The following is an 18,630-nucleotide window of genomic DNA, read 5'->3' as shown; positions in this document are numbered from 1 at the left end:
ATGAGTTGGCACAGACTTGTGAAATGAGTGCAGAGACTGAAACTGTCATATGAAAACTTTTATCTGCAGCGGTTGCAGTTGGTCCCCTAAGCTATCAAAGCCATCACTAGATAATTGTGGTCATAAGCTAGTTTTGGAAAGCTATAATGGGAAGACTTTGCCCTGAAAGGTTGGCAAAAAATACATTCACCCTCTGCACTCCCTTCATCAAGGTTAAGGTGAATATAAAGGTAAAGGTACCCCTGCCTGTACGGGCCAGTCGTGTCCGACTCTAGGGTTGTGCGCCCATCTCACTTAAGAGGCCGGGGGCCAGCGCTGTCCGCAGACACTTCCGGGTCACGTGGCCAGCGTGATGAAGCTGCTCTGGCGAGCCAGATCTGTGGAGCAGGGACAAGGAGAGAAGCAGCAAGGGTTGTTCTGTACACAAACAGAAGTTCTAGTGCTAGTGGAACTACTTCTCTGGACACCAGAGCTGACAACAAACTGGTAGTGCAATCCTATACATGTCTACTGAAATGTAAGGCTAGATGACTTCATTGTGACTTTCTTCCAGGTAAGTAATTGTGTGTTGGATCACAGCCTAAATCAAGCATTTGACCAGGTGAGTGCAGATGCTACTTAGTAGTTTTCACTGAGGCCATGAAACATTGAACAATGGCTATCAAAGTTTGGGGGTGGAGGAGGGAGAGAGCTTGAGCGTTGAGACCCACGGAATCATAAGCTTGGGAGTGTCCGGAACTATATTCGCGATCACTTCCACCCATTTTGTCTTGTCTGAGAATCTGCTACTGAGCACAGAGTTTGCACCAACAAGGGTATTAGGACTGGACAGCCTTCTCGCCCTCCCCACTTCTTACTACTCTAGGGATTGCTATTCTCGGGAATGTCAGGCGACCCCACCAACATTTTCTTTTGGATGCACACTTCAATTCACCTTTTACAATGTCAAGAAAATAACTCTACAGTGTTGAAGCGAGCATACCACAGGTATCAAGACTAGATGCTAGAAAGTGACTGATTTGTGGCTAAAACAGAATCCACTCTTGCTCTGACCCTTACCTGTCCTTCAGTCACAAATCCACTGATATAAATTCACCAGCTGTTTCATGTTACTTTGGGTAACACATTACCTATTGTGGAGAAAGGCCTGTGAATAAAATACCTACTTCTCATTAAAAAAGAAGACTGCTATGGCTTCTAAACCTTGAGTTATAGAGTATTCACTGGCTGTGGGTCATGATGTTTGCATCTTGCAGGGTGATGAACCGCACTGGTTTGTTGACTGATTATGAATGCCTGAAAACCACACTGCTTTCCTCCTCCTCCTTTCAGGCATCCTGACAGTTCTGGGGAATTCAGCTGTCCTGGCAGTAACTGTGAAGCGCTGCTCCCATCTCAGGTCACCTGAGCTCCTGACGATTAATTTGGCTGTATCTTGGAATGGCCATCAGCATGTATCCCCTGGCTATTGCTTCTACCTGGAACCATGCCTGGTTGGGGGGCCATGCAACTTGCATTTATTATGCCCTGGTGAGTTTCCTTTTTGGTGTTGCCAAATTGCAATCCATTGCAATCGTGAACAAGTGTGACTCAAAGAAGGCTGCCACCTGGGCATTGTCCTGCCTCTGTACATAACCGCAGTGTCGTCAGCGACTGGACCCAATGGTCAGGGGTCCAAGGTAGGGGATAGTGAAGAGAAATCTGGGCAACGAAGGACCAGCTCCAAAAACATTGGGGCTGTGGGCGCTCTTTGTAGTATTTTGCCTGTCATTCACCCTCACCTGCAGAAATGGGTGGTGATGGCAACCTGGGGTGCCAGATCTCTTGCACCCAACAGTCATCAGCTGTTCTGTGCAGTTTCTGCTACCACTTACGGCTTAAGAAGAAAGCAAGGCTTATGTTGGAGGAGGCCCAAAGGACATTTCACCAAAAGGGAGGCCCCCCTCTCTGAAGTCATTGAATCCTTTCTGCAGCTATTATTAATTGATAAACACGATAAGGGTGAAAGCCTCTCTGGGTGGTTCACACAGAGTTGAAACAATACACATTGTTCAAACCCTCCAGGATGTCCCTGATTGAGAGAAGCCGTCCTGGTTTCTGATTTGATCCTTCAAAGTCCCACCATTCCCTATGGTGTCCCTAGTTTCACTGAAGAAATGTAAGAGGGTATGGAGTTCTCTGACCCCCGAGCCATCTGAAGGCAATCCTGTACAGGGATGGGTTTTTTTAATGTTTCATTTTTTGTTTCCTTTATATATATGGTGGGCAAAGCAACATGGCGCACACCAGGGCGTCGCAGAGCTCCTGAGGGTGGCCAGTATTGCTTGTGCTGCCTGACCGGCTTCCAAGCTGCCGGGACCACCACCGCCGCATGGGGGCTGGGGGCACCCAATGTATCAACCGGGGAGCCGCCAGCCCCCCCCCCCCCAGCAACCCTACCAGGCCGGAGCCGAGGGCATCTGGCCAACGGCCGAGCGGAGCTCTAAGGCCTGGGACAACCCAGAGGGATAGGAGAAGGGGAGAAGGAGGAGACAGACGCCCAGCCTTGGGGGCCGGTGGGACCCAGGAGCGAGCACGGAGGGGGAGAGGAGAAGCCCTGCCCCTGCTGCCACCGCCATTGCGCTGCCACTGCCGAGGGAAAGGAGGAGAGGCAGGAAAGACGTGGCTGAGCCTGTAGCCTTATGAGGCTTTGCCCTCGGGTGGGAAAAATATTGCGCCCGGGAAAGGGAAGTGGGAGTCAACAGACACTCAAGGAATAGTTTCGGAGGAAAAGCTTTATTTCTACCATCCATGAACTGGTAGAAGGAGCAAGTGTGAGAACTCACAAAAACATGCACGAGTTCACAGTCCTGTGCAGAGAGTATATATTCCCCTTCTAGTTCCCTCCCCTTTCTCCTCCCTCAGGAGTCCTGCCCCATGTTGAGGTTCCTGAGCATGTACAGAAAGCTCTCTTGGGACTATGGTGGACTCTTGGCGCCCTTCCCAGGAAAGGGGAATGAGAACAGTGCAGCATGTCCAAGATGTTGCAACTGAATGAGATAAAACTCCCTTCCCAGGCCTGCTCTGACAGAGTCTATTCATTAGCCTTTTGGAAGCTCTCTAGTACTGATAAAAGTAACGGTTTGCCTATGCATCTTGTCAGAAAACAGAGGAAAACTTTAGCTGGGGATTTTTAGAAGACAAAAGGAATTTGGGACAGTTTTGAGGCCTGGGGTGATGACTTCGGGCCTAGGTGGGGTCACCTGTCCTCACCTCCTTCAAGCCCAGGCCCAACCCCAGCCCACCTCCCCGGAGCCCAGAGGGAGGCCCGCTGGAAAAAGACCTCGCTTTTTTCTATATATTTTATTTATTTATTTTCTTTCCCCCCCATTTTTTAAACTATATTTCCCCCCCCCAAAAAAATTATTTTAAAAATATTTTTTATATTACTATTATCATCTTCATCTTCTATTTAATACATAAACTTCCCCCCTTTCATATATTTTAACCCCATTTTAAAAAAACACCCTTCCCCCCTTCCCTAAGTCTTCAGCCCTTTTACTAAATTACTATTACTACCATTTTTTAAATACATCCATATATTACTTAAAACACATTTTCCACCCCTCCAAAAGGGGGAGGGGCACTTTTGTTGTTGTCCTCTTTTCTTTCCAATAGCTTTTGTTTTATTTTTATTTTATTTCCTTCTTCTCAATATATATTTTTCTTAAATCCCTTTTTAAATAAATAATAACAATAATAAAAAATTATACAATAAATCTTATCTTTATTTCTACCTCAAACCTTTCTTTCAAAAATTAAAATGGCAGTGCCCAAAAGAGAGCCCTGAACCAGCACAGGCCACTCCACTCCAGACACACAACTCCTTCTAATTTACTTTTCCCTTATTTTTTCCTTTCGCCTCACTTTTTAATTTTCATCCTCATTTTCTATCCTTTTTGTTTTTTAAAATAGGACCCCCTTTTTAGCCTGTTTCTCAGTCTGTTTTTGAGGGGGGAGCCCTTTCTCCCCCCACGACCCCCTCTTTTAAAACAAAACTTTCCCCCATGCCACTGCTACAGTTCCCTCTCCCTCCCCCACCCCTTTTTTCTTCTTCCCATCTCTCCTCTTCCTTCTCTCTTTTTCTCTCCCCCCTCCCTTTCTCCATCCCACCACTCTCTCTTTAAAGAAAACACATACAGTGGTGCCTCGCAAGACGAAATTAATTCGTTCCGCAAGTCTCTTCGTCTTGCGAGTTTTTCGTCTTGCAATGCATGGTTTCCCATAGGAATGCATTGAAAATCAATTAATGCGTTCCTAGGGAAACCGCCTTCAGACCAGGTCCGGGGACAGTCTGTCCCCGGACCTCTTCTGAAGGCTGGGGGGGGGGGGGGACAAGGGCTTTTCTTCCCACCCCCAGCATTTTAAAAAACCCCGGGACAGCGGAGGACTTCTCCGCTGTCCAGGGCGATTTAAAAGCCCCTGGGAAGGCAGGCAGGGGGGACAAAGACTTTTGCCCCCCGCCAGCCTTCAGAAGAGGTCCTGGACCTCTTCTGAAGGCGGGCGGGGGGCAAAAGTCTTTGCTCCCCCCCCGCCTGCCTTCAAAAGCCCTCCGGGACAGGCAGGCAGGGGGGAGCAAAGACTTTCGCCCCCCGTCCGCCTTCAGAAGAGGTCCAGGACCTCTTCTGAAGGCGGGCGGGGGACGAAAGTCTTTGCTCCCCCCCGCCTGCCTTCAAAAGCCGTCCGGGACAGCGGAGAAACGCGCTGCGTTTCTCCGCTCTCCCGGGAAGGCAGGCAGGGGGGAACAAAGACTTTCGCCCCCCGCCCGCCTTCAGAAGGTGTTCCCGCCCCGCCGCCAGGCTTCGGAGGAGGTCCGAGGACAGTGGGGAAGACGCGCTGCGCTTCCCCACTGTCCCGGATATTTCCCTATGGGCTGTCGTCTTGCGAAGCAAGCCCATAGGGAAATTCGTCTTGCGAAGCGCCTCCAAAACGGAAAACCCTTTCGTCTAGCGGGTTTTCCGTCTTGCGAGGCGTTCGTCTTGCGAGGTACCACTGTACATACACTCAGACACACGTATCACTGTATTATTCTTTGTTTCTCTCATACTAAAACCTTTATATATATATGGTGGAAGCTGTCCAGAGTGGCTGGGGCAACCCAGTAAGATGTGTGGGATATAGAGAGTAAAATTATCATTATGGAATGGGACGTCCCTATTGTCATCAGATAAATGTTGGAGGCTATGATTTTTAAACAATTAACACATTGAGGTTTGAACACCCTAATACTTGGGGGGTACCCAATGGGATGCCCTCCAGATGTTAGTGGAGGACAACTCCCAGCACCCCTAACGGTTGGCCATGATGGTGGGGACTGCTGCGAGTTGTGTAGCCCAGCAAGATGTGGCGGCCATTGTTGCGCAACTTCCAGAGGTGTCTACTGGATCATGTGTGTCGCATTTTTAATGATGTGTGAATGACACAACCCTTCTTCTACCTCACCGTGCCACACACATTTTAAAAATCTTTCTAGATGTACCGCCCAAGCATGGGATTGTTCTTTGAGCCCCCCAACACGTGGCAAACTTGAGTCAAGCTAGCTCCCCCCTTTCTTGGCAGCAGTGTCCTGTTCCTCATACCACAATCCCAAGGATGCTCACTAGGAACCAATTTCCACTGGGGCAGAATAATTTACTCCCAAGTAGAGCTATTTAGGAGGCTCAGGCCCGAAGGTGCACTTTCATGAGCAGGAGGCCTCTTTCTGACTTAGGGAAATATTCTTGCATGAGAAAAGACCAAAAGGACAGTGTGTCTAGAGATGTATTTATTTAAGTAATACTTCTGCCTGTATAATTCTAAGCACCATATCATGGGTTCCCTGGTGGTCTCCCATCTCGGCACCTCAGGACACCTGCCAAGTGTCCCTATTTTCAAGGGACAGCCCCATTGTGACACCTCCCTCTGCTGGCTCACTGGTCACCAGAGTGCAAAAAGGCCTGGTGAACCTCTGTGGTTGTTGGATCATTTCGCGTTTCTTCCAGGAAGAAGATAGACATGTAAGTAGGATTTCTCTCAGCATCTGTATTCTGTGAGGATAGTGAATTCCTCTTGGGTTTACAGGCATGAGAGAGTACTAACTGTAAGCCCCATTTCTCTTTCTTTTCTGGGCTTTCCAGGCTGCGAAGAGCGATTTCGCGGATGGCGAGGAAAAATAAAGTGTGCCCTCTCCCTGAGTCCTCCCCCCCGCGCCCCACCTGCCCCTCCGCCTTCCCCTGTGGACCCCTTTTCAAAAGGACTTCGAAGGTAAAACCTTTCAGCCTATAGAAGTTGATTCCAGTCCCTGAGATTTCTTAGGAAAGGTCTCTGTCTGAGGCCTATTTTGAGCTGTAGATCATCATATCCCATGTGGCTCTTTGTTTCGCTGTAGGCTCCACGGACTTCCTGGCCGCCTCAGGCAAAAGAGAAGGAAAGTCCACCTGAAGGTAATGTCTATTTCCAAGGATATGTTCAGTGTATATAAGAAAGTCTCTCTAACTGCCAGCCTTCTCTTCTTTTCCTTTCAGAAGAGCTCATCCTGGAAGATCTGGAGGAAGAGGAGTAAGAGACTGGGCGGCATTGGGGCAGCTTTATCAATCGTTAACAGTTCTTGGCTGTTGTAATGTTTTGCTTTTGTGTCTTTCCTTGAAGGTGGTAGACCTCGAGGAAGAGCAGGAGGAGACTGGAGGAAGAAAGACCAAGGAAAACATGAAGGTAATGTCCATTTCCAAGGAGATCTTCAGGAAATATAAGAAAGTCCCCCAAACAGTTCTACTGTATATTTTCTCTGCATCTTGAGATTGCACTTACCGTTAGCTCGAATTTGGTTTCCTACAGGAAAGTTTGTGTGCTCACATGCTTAATGAGTGAAATGAAAATTGCCCTGTTTTCTCTGAAAATGGATCTATTGGTATGCCATTCTTAACTTTCATACTGTGTTTGACCCAGTAATTTCAGATTTTTTTCAAAAAAGATTTGTGCACAATATGTGCTTTCTGCCCCCTTAGTGGCTGATCTGGAAGAAGATGGCAGGAGGAAGAAAGAACAAGGAAAACATGAAGGTAATGTCTATTTCCAAGGATATGTTTAGGGTATATAAGAAAGTCCCTAAAAGAGTTATGATCCCAACCTTCTCTTCTTTTCCATTTACATGACATAATCCTTGAAGACCTGGGCAGGACAGCTTTGATACTGACACAACGAGCCACAGAACCTGAACACGGAGCCCAACTGCAGCCTGCTCTGGGATACAGCACTCAGGGTAAGGCAGCCTTCTGAGAAACAGCTTTTCGGTGAGCAGCGCAGGCTGTCGTCGGCTTCGCCTTACAGCTTGGACTGTCCTGGTAGGCAGAGCATATAAAAACAAAAGCAAGTCACACAAGGGGTCTTACTTCTGAGTTAACCCCCTTTCATGCCATGCTCTTCACTTCAATGGGCTTTACATGCGCATGCTACACCTTTCAAGTACATTCTTTCCCCCAAAGAGTTCTGGGCACAGGAGTTTACTCCTCACAGAGTTGCCAGTCCCAGCAACACTTCAGGAACTGCAGTGCCCAGAATTCTTTAAGGAAAGAATGTGCCTCAGGGGTTGGACTAGATGGCCCTTAGGTCCCTTCTAACTCTACAATTCTATGATTCTGTGAATGCACATGGAACCATGTATTGGTGTGTGCTGAAAGCTGTCCACACCTTGGTTCTGTTAAAATCAGTTAGTCACAGCTAGCTGAGTCCCATTGATTTATGAAAGTGTGGCTTATTTACAGCACAATCCTATGCATGTCTACTCAGAAGTAAGCCCTGTTGACTTCAATGAGGGTTACTCCCAGATAATTGGGTATAGGATTGTAGATTCATATCAACAGAGGAGCGGCTTTTGATTTAACTGTCTCACCTACTATGGACTATTTAATGCAAAAAAGTGACATGTCTACTCAGAACTAAGTCCTTGTGAATTCCATGGGGCTTACTCCCAAGTAAATGGACGGAGAAGTAATTAAGACCCTTCAGCATATAGATGTTGATTTCCAAATAATATTAGTCCCTAAGGTCTCTCTGATACTGTCTGAGGCCTATTTTGAGGTTTAGATAAATAAACATATCCCATGTGGCTCTTTGTTTCCCTGTGGGCTCTGCAGACCTTCTCCCTTCCTCACATGGAGGAAGATGACCCAGGCAACTTGAATGTAATGTCTATTTCCATGTATATGTTGTTGTTTAGTCGTTCAGTTGTGTCCGACTCTTTGTGACCCCCTGGACCAGAGCACGCCTGGCACTCCTGCCTTCCACTGCCTCCCGCAGTTAGGTCAAACTCATGCTGGTAGCTTCGAGAACACTGTCCAACCATCTTGTCCTCTGTCGTCCCCTTCTCCTTGTGCCCTCCATCTTTCCCAACATCAGGGTCTTTTCCAGGGAGTCTTCTCATGAGGTGGCCAAAGTATTGGAGCCTCAGCTTCACGATCTGTCCTTCCAGTGAGCACTCAGGGCTGATTTCCTTAAGAATGGATGCGTTTGATCTTCTTGCAGTCCATGGGACTCTCAAGAGTCTCCTCCAGCACCATAATTCAAAAGCATCAATTCTTTGGCGATCAGCCTTCTTTATGGTCCAGCTTTCACTTCCATACATCACTACTGTGAAAACCATAGCTTTAACTATACAGACCTTTGTCGGCAAGGTGATGTCTCTGCTTTTTAAGATGTTGTCTAGGTTTGTCATTGCTTTTCTCCCAAGAAGCAGATGTCTTTTCATTTCGCGGCTGTTGCCACCATCTGCAGTGGTCATGGAGCCCAAGAAAGTCAAATCTCTCACTGCCTCCATTTCTTCCCCTTCTATTTGCCAGGAGGTGATGGGCCCAGTGGCTATGATCTTCGTTTTTTTGATGTTGAGCTTCAGACCATATTTTGCGCTCTCCTCTTTCACCCTCATTAAAAGGTTCTTTAATTCCTCCTCACTTTCTGCCATCAAGGCTCCATGTATATATTCAGTGTATATAAGAAAGTCTCTCCAAGTGCCAGCCTTTTCCTTTCAGAAGATCTAATTATAGAAGACATTGAGGAAGAGCAAGAAGAGACTGTGCGGCACTGAAGCAGCTCCTAGAGGGGATGATCAGCAAGACCAGGACCAAGTCTCAGATGTGTGCAATTCACCACTCTTTAAATACATGGACAAGGATTATGCCAAGCTTGGCCACTCATTGGCTGTCCCAGAAGGCATGAAGAAGAAAGGCCCAGTTACTCCACAGGGCGAAGCGGGTGAAGCAGGTGGAGGAGCTTCCTGTGGCAATGAGGAAGATGATGACTATGCAAGTGGACTGTTGTAACTCCAGCACAACTCGACTCTTAAAAAGCAACCTAGCTGTTTCTGGCCAATGAGCAATTCTGGAAGCTCCCGAATAATTACCACCAGTTCACTGCAATCAGGAAATTGGAAACAGAACAATTGTCTGCATCTGGGAAACTTGTACAGAAAGCATGGCTGGAAAAATCTTTTTTAATAATTCCAGTGGCACCTTTGTTGTTGTTTAGTCGTTTAGTCGTGTCCGACTCTTCGTGACCCCATGGACCAGAGCAAGCCAGGCACTCCTGTCTTCCACTGCCTCCCGCAGTTTGGTCAGACTCATGTTTGTAGCTTCGAAAACACTGTCCAACCATCTCGTCCTCTGCCGTCCCATTCTCCTTGTGCCCTCCATCTTTCCCAGCATCAGGGTCTTTTCCAGGGAGTCTTCTCTTCTCATGAGGTGGCCAAAGTATTGGAGCCTCAGCTTCACGATCTGTCCTTCCAGTAAGCATTCAGGGCTGATTTCCTTAAGAATGGATAGGTTTGATCTTCTTGCAGTCCATGGGACTCTCAAGAGTCTCCTCCAGCACCATAACTCAAAAGCATCAATTCTTCGGCGATCAACCTTCTTTATGGTCCAGCTCTCACTTCCATACATCACTACAGGGAAGACCATGGCTTTAACTATACAGACCTTTGTTGGTAAGGTGATGTCTCTGCTTTTTAAGATGCCTTCTAGGTTTGCCATCGCCTTTCTCCCAAGGAGCAGGCGTCTTTTAATTTCGTGGCACCTTTAAGTTCAACTAAATATAAGCTTTCAAGGTATGAGCTTTCGTGTGTAATACACACTTCATCAGATACTCTGAAGCAGAGGTCGGTTCAACCTTATAACTGCTGATGACTGTTATGGCAGTTGGTTCCACAGGGAAGGGCAAGGGATTTTTAAAGGGATAGATGACCAAAATTAGCTTTAGTATGTATAATGGGACATGAATCCAATATCTCTATTCAGACCAGGTCTCTCCATAGTTTTTAGTTTGGTAATGAGTTGTAATTCAGCAACTTCTCTTTAAAGTGTATTTCTAAAATTCTTTTGCAATAAGACAGCTACTTTAAGATCTTGTATAGAATGTCCTCGGAGACTGAAGTGTTCTCCTATTGGTTTCTCCTTTGCCGGCAAAGCCGTGCAGCTCCCTCCCCCCCCTTTCTTTTTGCTCGGCAAAACTTAGGAGTTCTCATTTTTCTTTCATTTTCTTTTTTGCAAAAGCATGTGGGGCGTCTGAAGACTGGAAGCTCCTGTAAGAGGGTTCGGGCGGGCACAGTTTTTTGCCTGTTGTTTGGATAGGTCAAGCATCACCAGTTTTACGTCTGTGAAATGAGCACTTTGTGGTGCCCATGACAATTTCTTAGATTTAGGTCTCCAGGTTCCAGAAAGCTGAGGACCATGGACTATGGTAACTTATATGTTGAATTACTGCAACGGGGCTGCCTCTGAAGACTGGAAACTTCAGCTGGTGCAGAGTTCAGCAGCCAGGTTGCTCACCAGGGCAAGATGGTTTGATCATATTGTTAAGTTGTGGGTGAACATATCAGACGACACAGCGATTCTTCAAACAGCTCTTGTTTATTCACAGGCCAGAACAGAACTGAACTGAAGGGTTCAGACAGCCTGCTTATATAGAGCTCCAGTACAACGCAACAGTAACCACTTTCTGTAACTATCCAATCACTGAACGTCACTTTCAATCCCTTATTTGCATATGTGGACCTGAGTGAAAACTATCTACAGTATCCCCCTGCTGGTCCAGGGTGAAAACTTCAGTACATAACACATATAATGGTGACAATATTGGCTACTACCAATTAGCTTCCAGACCCAATTCAAAGTGCTGGTTTTGACCTATAAAGCCAACATCAAAGTTAGACTGAGTATTTAGGCCTCAGGGGGCCTTGTGTGCTGTGAAGATGTTTTCACATCCTTTACGTTCGGAACATGAATAGCTAGTGGCTGACAACAACAGCAGTGCCATGTATCTGAGTGAGCAGCTTGACTGCTCAAATATCTGGAGATTCATTTGTTTTTTAGGTAGCTGTGTTTTCAGATCAGCTGTGTATTCCAAAGCAGCTCAACAATTTTCCTAAAGAAAGCTCAACAACAAAAACTCCACAACTTTGGTCTGCCCCAGGTGCTAGCAGGGATTGCTACGCTGCTGGAAAGTGATCAATACCCAAAACCTCTTGGAAACACAGGACATGAAACAATTAAAATGACAGGTATGGAAGAGCATTCAAAAGGTCATCAAAACAGTCATTATATAAGCACTTCAGTGTGTGTGTGTGTGTGTGTGTGTGTAGAGCTAGGCAGCAATAAATCACAAGAAGTAAGTTAACTCTGTATTAGGAGAAACAAGGTCTGCTCAGGAGTGTCAGTGCAAAGACTTAAAACTGAGAACCATTTGGCCCACCGAGTGAACCCTTCAGTTAATTTCTTCATAGGCTTACAATGTAGATTCTCCATATTATGAGCCTGAAGAAAAAGAATATTAAAAGCCACACCCAGATATTGTCCCTGGGCTAATGCATGAAAAAGCCTTTCTCTCCACCTTCATTCCCGTAAGCTCTACATATCACTTTAAAGCATATCTGTTTTTCACCCCTATCCCACCTGGTCATGAGAACAACTGATGTTTAAGAATTGGTGCCTGAGCTTGCTTTTAAGGCCCTCCTCTTCCCTTCTTCCTTGTGCATCATGTCTTTTTAGAGGGACTGTCCTCCTACTGCTCTTTGTAAGCCAGTATGGGAGCTTTTTCAGCTAAAGAGTGAAGTACCAGTAGAATACTCTTCTACAATATTTGAACTAGAAAGATGGGTTGGGTGCATACCAGATTTTAAGAATTTGTTGTGCTCCATTTGGAAATCTTTTCATTGGACAGGATGCTTACCTTTTAGTCAACTGCAGCTTTAAACTGTAGCGCATACCGGAAAGCCAAATTTATTTCCCCACTCCTCCTGATAAATAAGAATACGCCTCAGATAAGGAGTAGCAAGTGAATTGTTCAGCTAAATGAAAAATAACTTGTGAATTTCAATCCTTTCCCCATTATTTTGACCAGTTACAATAGCAGTCCAGCTGGCAGGAAACTGTAAAAAAAACAACAACCACACACACAGAAAACACAACCTGCCATACAAACTAGCATATTTGTTGTATGAAGCAACGTGTACACAGGATCAGTGCTGAAAAGCGTGTAATTTTTAGCAGAGCAGCTAGATAACATGGGTTGCTTGGGGTTTCTGTTTGCAGAAAAAATTAGGCATGCCTTTCTTACGCCATACAGCTTTTCTTCTAACAAAGAATGGCTGATGTAGGACGGAGCACACAAATTATAATGGTCCTGTAAAGAAGAATTATCAAGAGTGATAAAAGAAATGCAGATGTTCTAGATCTTGACTGCATCTGATGGTTAAATAAGTAGAAGGCAGCTTGCATAACCAACCTTTCTCCTCTCTGCAGAGGGTCATCGGAATTGCAATGCAATGGGGAAATCATCTAAAATTGGGTGGAGGGATCTTGCATATGATCAATTTGACCCCAAACCCCAAGACTGCAGCTCTATGCAACACAGCCCATGCCAACCTCTGGGGTTGGAGAGAAAGTAGGGCTTTTCTCACCGGGAATTCACAGGACCTTAGTTCCGACACCTCTCAGGTGGGCGCCAGTGCCATTCTAAGAGAGGAATTCTGACACCTCTTTTTCTAGAAAAACAACACAGATTACATATCTGTCCCAACTTAAGGCTGCACATATCTCCCCCTTCACATGTTATCCTCACAAAAACCCTGTGAGGTAGTTTAGGCTAAGAGTCAGTGACTGGTAAAGGGTGACCCAGTGGGCTTCATTGCTGAGTGGTGACTTGAACCCTGGTCCCCCAAGTGGTATTCTGATACTCTAACCACTGTACAACACTGGCTTAGTTTCTCAAGGCGCTTTCCATTTGGGCAGCCATTAGGTGCCACCCTGCCTTGAGGGCTGAGCTAGAGAGATTTATTTTAGTAATGTTTATGGAGAACCCTGCCATAGATATTTCCAGACTGCAAAACAAATACAAATATTCAGATTCTCTGCCTGTTTATCAAATAGGTTTTACAGTGCTCCAGTTCACATCTCAGTCACAGCGAAAGCTTGTATATTTTGATCCATGCCATCAGGCTGCTCCTTCAAGCAGTAGCCATTCCATCATGCTGGAGGGAGAGAAGGAACTGCAGAGCCCCTCTATTAACTAGGCTGACAGACCGGAGCTTTTGGCTGCTCCTCTTCTCAAACTGTTTCCATTCAGGCTGCTTGTTTGAAGAACTAGTGGCTACGTTTGCATTTTTCCTCTTCCCTACCAATCCATTTTCCTTTTGTATCCTGTCGTTGAGATTGTCAGGACAACAGCAGAGAACATCTTACTATCGATATTTGTAAGCTGCTCTCGGGGGGGGGGGGATTCCAGTAGCACCTTAGAAACCAACTAAGTTTGCTCTGGGTATAAGCTTTCATGTGCATGCACACTTCTTCAGATATCTGAAGTATTTGAAGAAGTGTGCATGCACACGAAAGCTTATACCCAGAACAAACTTGGTTGGTCTCTAAGGTGCTACTGGAATTTTGTTTTATTTTTGACTGCGTCAGAACAACATGGCTACCTACCTGAATCTGTAAGCTGCTCTGGTGTCATCTTTGATTTTTATTCCCTGAAAAAAATGTGCAGTTGTGGAACTCTTGAAACACAATAATAAAGAACAAAAATTGAGGATTACACTTCTTGACTACACTTCTTGTGTATAGCTGCCTCTCTTGGTTAGCAAGTGTTTACATGCAAAATTAGAAAATGTTCATTGTTTCTATACATATTCCATTTTATTGTCAGACATCAATTGCTTAAATTACTCCTAAATGGAAATTTAAGGATGAACAAATCTTATACAATTTCAACAATTCTCAAATGCTTCTTTTGAATTGGTAATAAATGGTATCATTTGCCACCAAGCATAAAACATCTGTCTGTTAATCCCCTACACAGCTCTTCACAATAAACTCTTACGAGACCACCAGCACACTGGTTTCTACATCTTTTCTAAAGAAATCTGAGCTCTTCTAAATAAGACAAGAGTTGTGTTTTTTTGTGTGTGTAACTTTGCTGGGTACAAACTTTAAGGAGGATCCCCCAATCAGAAGAAACTTGTGAGCCAGTGGGATAGCAACCTTCAGAATTTTCATATCTCCCACAAATGATAAATTCATTGTTGTGGGTTTTAGAATATACAGTGTTCTAAAATCAGTATTGGTTGCATTGGCAGGGCAAATCTGGTTATCCAGGATTTCCGTCACAACAATTCAATTTTTGCAAAGTTCAATTATGCTTTACTTACAAATTGACTATAGGCCATTACAGTTCAAACATACAATACATAACATGATAATCCATATCTTACAAAGTGATACAATGGGTAAATGTTGGATCAACGTAATTAGTTATCACAGCACTTAGGGTAGAAACTCTCAGAAGATTTCAATGAAAGCAGCATGAAATTTAGATTAATATATATTCTGTAATGCATCTTAACAAAAAGTCATTCTTTTCAAAAAATCTAACCAATTTCCCTTAGCCAACAAAAGCTGTGAGATAAGTACTGACTGACGTGATTCGGTAGCTTTTGTAAAGTGGTTATGCATATCTAATACTTTTCAAGATTTTTTTTGTGTGGAGTAGACTTTTGGAGCCAAACTATATCATAATTTGTCAGATCCTTGTACGCTCAGAACTTCCCAATTCAATGTTTCTATATGATGGTGTTAGGCCATCTTGTTTCAAATCTCTTGTATACATTTTTTTTCAATCAAAAAGCCATTCTTGGAACATAGTCAATAATACCATTAGAGATTTGAAAGAGGGGGGGTGGATTTGACAAACCAGTATTTCCACTGTAACTAGCCTGCCCAGTGTTCATGTTTTCCTAAGTGGCTCTGTAGTCTTATATTGTCTTAAACACTGAATATTTGAGAGCACTGCCAAATGTTTATTGCATGATGTAGTAGTAAAGGTAAAGGGACCCCTGACTATTAGGTCCAGTCGTGACCGACTCTGGGGTTGCGGCGCTCATCTCGCTTTATTGGCCGAGGGAGCCGGCATACAGCTTCCAGGTCATGTGGCCAGCATGACTAAGCCGCTTCTGGCGAACCAGAGCAGCGCACGGAAACGCCGTTTACCTTCCTGCCGGAGCAGTACCTATTTATCTACTTGCACTTTGATGTCCTTTTGAACTGCTAGGTTGGCAGGAGCAGGGACCGAGCAACGGGAGCTCACCCCATCGTGGGGATTTGAACCACCGACCTTCTGACCACAGCACCACCCACGTCCCAATGTAGTAGTAGTAACAAGCAAAAAAAAAAGCACCCACTCACAGCTGATAATAGTTTTTCACTTTGTTCTAGTGTGTCCAAGGAAAATAGTCCTCATCCATTTGCACCTCAGTCACAGAAACACAGTCCTCTTAAGATTTTCAGTAACATCTAAACATTCTTCTTTCAGGTAAGTGATTGTGTCCTCTGCAAACAACTTTGAAACATCACTGACCAATAGCCCTTTATAGATGTTTTCCAATAGCCCTTTATAGATGTTTTCCAATAGCCCTTTATAGATGTTTTCCTTGAATTTCTGGATTGAACTTGCCATTTCTCAATGAGGCATAGAGTCAGTGAAAGGGTGCTGTCAGCCCCTTTTAGCTAAATAGCAGCAAAGTAGCTTGGCATCTTTATTTATTTGTTTGTTTTACAGATAAAGAAGAAGAAAATGCATTGTGAACAAAGCAGCATCAGCAGTAGTCGTAAAATAAGTCACAAGCAAAAAGATATAAACAATTGTTCTCTAAATTGTTTCTAATAACATAAAGGGTGAATGTTTTCTTGTGTCGTGTTATACTTAACCAAAATGCTCCATTTTTAAATGAATAAATTATCAAGTTGCCTTCCTTCCTTCATTCGTACACTATTAGTCAATATTAGTCAACTTTGAGAGTTGAGTCCAACTTACTGGTGCTTAGGGTAGACTTACTGATATCAATGGACTTAAGTTAGCCATGCCAATTGATTTTAATGGGTCTACTCTGAGTATAACTTAAGTGGACTACATCTAGTCTCCTAGATGAATAAATGCCCATCCCCACAACATATTCCTGTACTACTAGCTATTAACTGACGTTTTGTCAATTTGACATCTCCTGGTAAAACCAGATCCTTAAAATTTCCAAATAACATCGTTAATGGTTCATTTATATTTCCACAAAAATTCACTATCTTAAGAACATGACCAAAATATGTGCCAATACGTTTTAGCTAAAATGGTGGCAAATAGCTTGGCAATTTAAAAGGGTAATTGATCAGAGGGATATGGTGTCTTCTGCAAAAATACCGTGTCAGCTTTCTCCTTTTGTAATATTCGAGCTACCCTTCTTCTTTTAGTTAGGTTGCCAAGTTATTTTATGTTTGGACTGATAGCATTTCCCATTTCAAAAGGTGACAAGATTTGCCCTCATGCCATTTATGCCCCAAACCATCATGCATTATGTTACTATGGATTCCTGCCTATGTGTTTGTTTTACAATTAAGCCTTCATCGAAGATAGCACAAAAACAGTCAAGCTCCATGCAGGAAGGTTATTACCCATTACTCACATTTTGAGTGAAATGAACCTGCTCCCAATATACCAGGCTTTTCAGCTCATTCCCAATCTTTCTATGTAATGGACATCAAGGCAAATTGATGAAAGCAACTTGCCTAGTTAAACCGTGTTTCATTAAAGTCCCCATAGCTCTTAAAAGGGAGTGGTGTTAGAATTAACAATAACAATAATAACAACAATAATAAGTTTTTTGTGGTTTCACATCATTGAGTTTGCATTTATTCAGCTGCAGTCATCTGCCCCCGTTCTTGCGGGTGACACAGGCAAGAACTAAACTTCAGAACTCTGCTTTAAGTGTGTCTCAAATAAGAAGCCATATAAGATATGACAAGGGAGCTAAGTCATTGATTTGAAGGTTTAGCAGCTGCTAAACCTTCATTTTCATAGTATTTGTATCTTACCTTTCGCCCAGCACATAACTAGGGATGGACCAATCTGTCAAATTTAATTCTTCTCAGTTTTTCACTTTTCCAACCTGAAGTTGAGTTCTCCACATTTCTACACCAATTTGTGACATCTTAGTGCCAATTTCTCCTATAGGCGCATTTTCAAAAAAACAGTTTTCCCATATATAATGCACTTTGGTATGCAATTTTCCCAAATATTTGCATGCTTATGTACACTTCACCCTAGGATACACATTTTTATACACTTTACCTGACTGGTAAGTATTGCAACATCGGAAGAATGTGACTTCTGAAGAATGGTTGTGTTTTGGTTCGTGTAGCAGAAACAATAGAAAGTGTGGTTTTGTGAAGTTTGAATGCAAACTCAATAGAATTTCTCTCCAATCCCTACATATAACACAAGGCAGCATACGTGTCAGTTGGTAGTGCAAGAAACTCTTAATCTCAGGGTCCTGGGCAAAAAGATTCCTGCATTGACAGGGTTGGACAAAATGACCCTCAACATCCCTTCCAACCCTACAATTCTGTGATTCCATGTGACCATATAACACCAGTCTTGAAAGACCTACATTGGCTCCCAGTACGTTTCCGAGCACAATTCAAAGTGTTGGTGCTGACCTTTAAAGCCCTAAACGGCCTCGGCCCAGTATACCTGAAGGAGCATCTCCACCCCCATCATTCTGCCCGGACGCTGAGGTCCAGCGCCGAGGGCCTTCTGGCGGTTCCCTCATTGCGAGAAGCAAAGCTACAGGGAACCAGGCAGAGGGCCTTCTCGGTAGGGGCGCCCGCCCTGTGGAACGCCCTTCCAGCAGATGTCAAAGCGATAAACAACTACCTGACATTCAGAAGACATCTTAAGGCAGCCCTGTTCAGGGAAGTTTTTAACGTGTGATATTTTACTGTATTTTTGGTTTCTATGGAAGCCGCCCAGAGTGGCTGGGGAGGCCCAGCCAGATGGGCGGGGTATAAATAATAAATTATTATTATTATTATTATTATTATTATTATTATTATTCTCAAGTGGCCAGCCATTCAAGCGCTGACAGGATCCAGACCATAGCTGTCAACTTTCCCCTTTTCTTGCAAGGAATCCTATTTGGAATAAGGGAATTTCCCTTTAAAAAAGGAAAACATTGACGGCTATGATCCAGACCTGCTTGGCAGTAGCAAAGTACTGGCCATGCTCTAGGACAGATAAACTTTTACCATT

General features: G+C 44.3%; 1 long non-coding RNA gene across 1 annotated transcript; it reads left to right on the top strand.

The window, feature by feature from the left end:
* Window positions 1-7,239: 7,239 nt before the first annotated feature.
* LOC144327332 (uncharacterized) lies at window positions 7,240-16,212 on the top strand. The gene is made up of 3 exons (XR_013392415.1): window positions 7,240-7,276; window positions 15,768-15,864; window positions 16,111-16,212. It is a non-coding gene; the product is annotated as an uncharacterized LOC144327332 (long non-coding RNA).
* The last annotated feature ends 2,418 nt before the right edge of the window (window positions 16,213-18,630 follow it).

Source organism: Podarcis muralis, chromosome 3 (assembly GCF_964188315.1).
Source record: "Podarcis muralis chromosome 3, rPodMur119.hap1.1, whole genome shotgun sequence".
Lineage (NCBI taxonomy): Eukaryota > Metazoa > Chordata > Lepidosauria > Squamata > Lacertidae > Podarcis > Podarcis muralis.
Note: the sequence above shows the minus strand (reverse complement) of the source record. Positions and strands in the feature narration are given on the sequence as shown.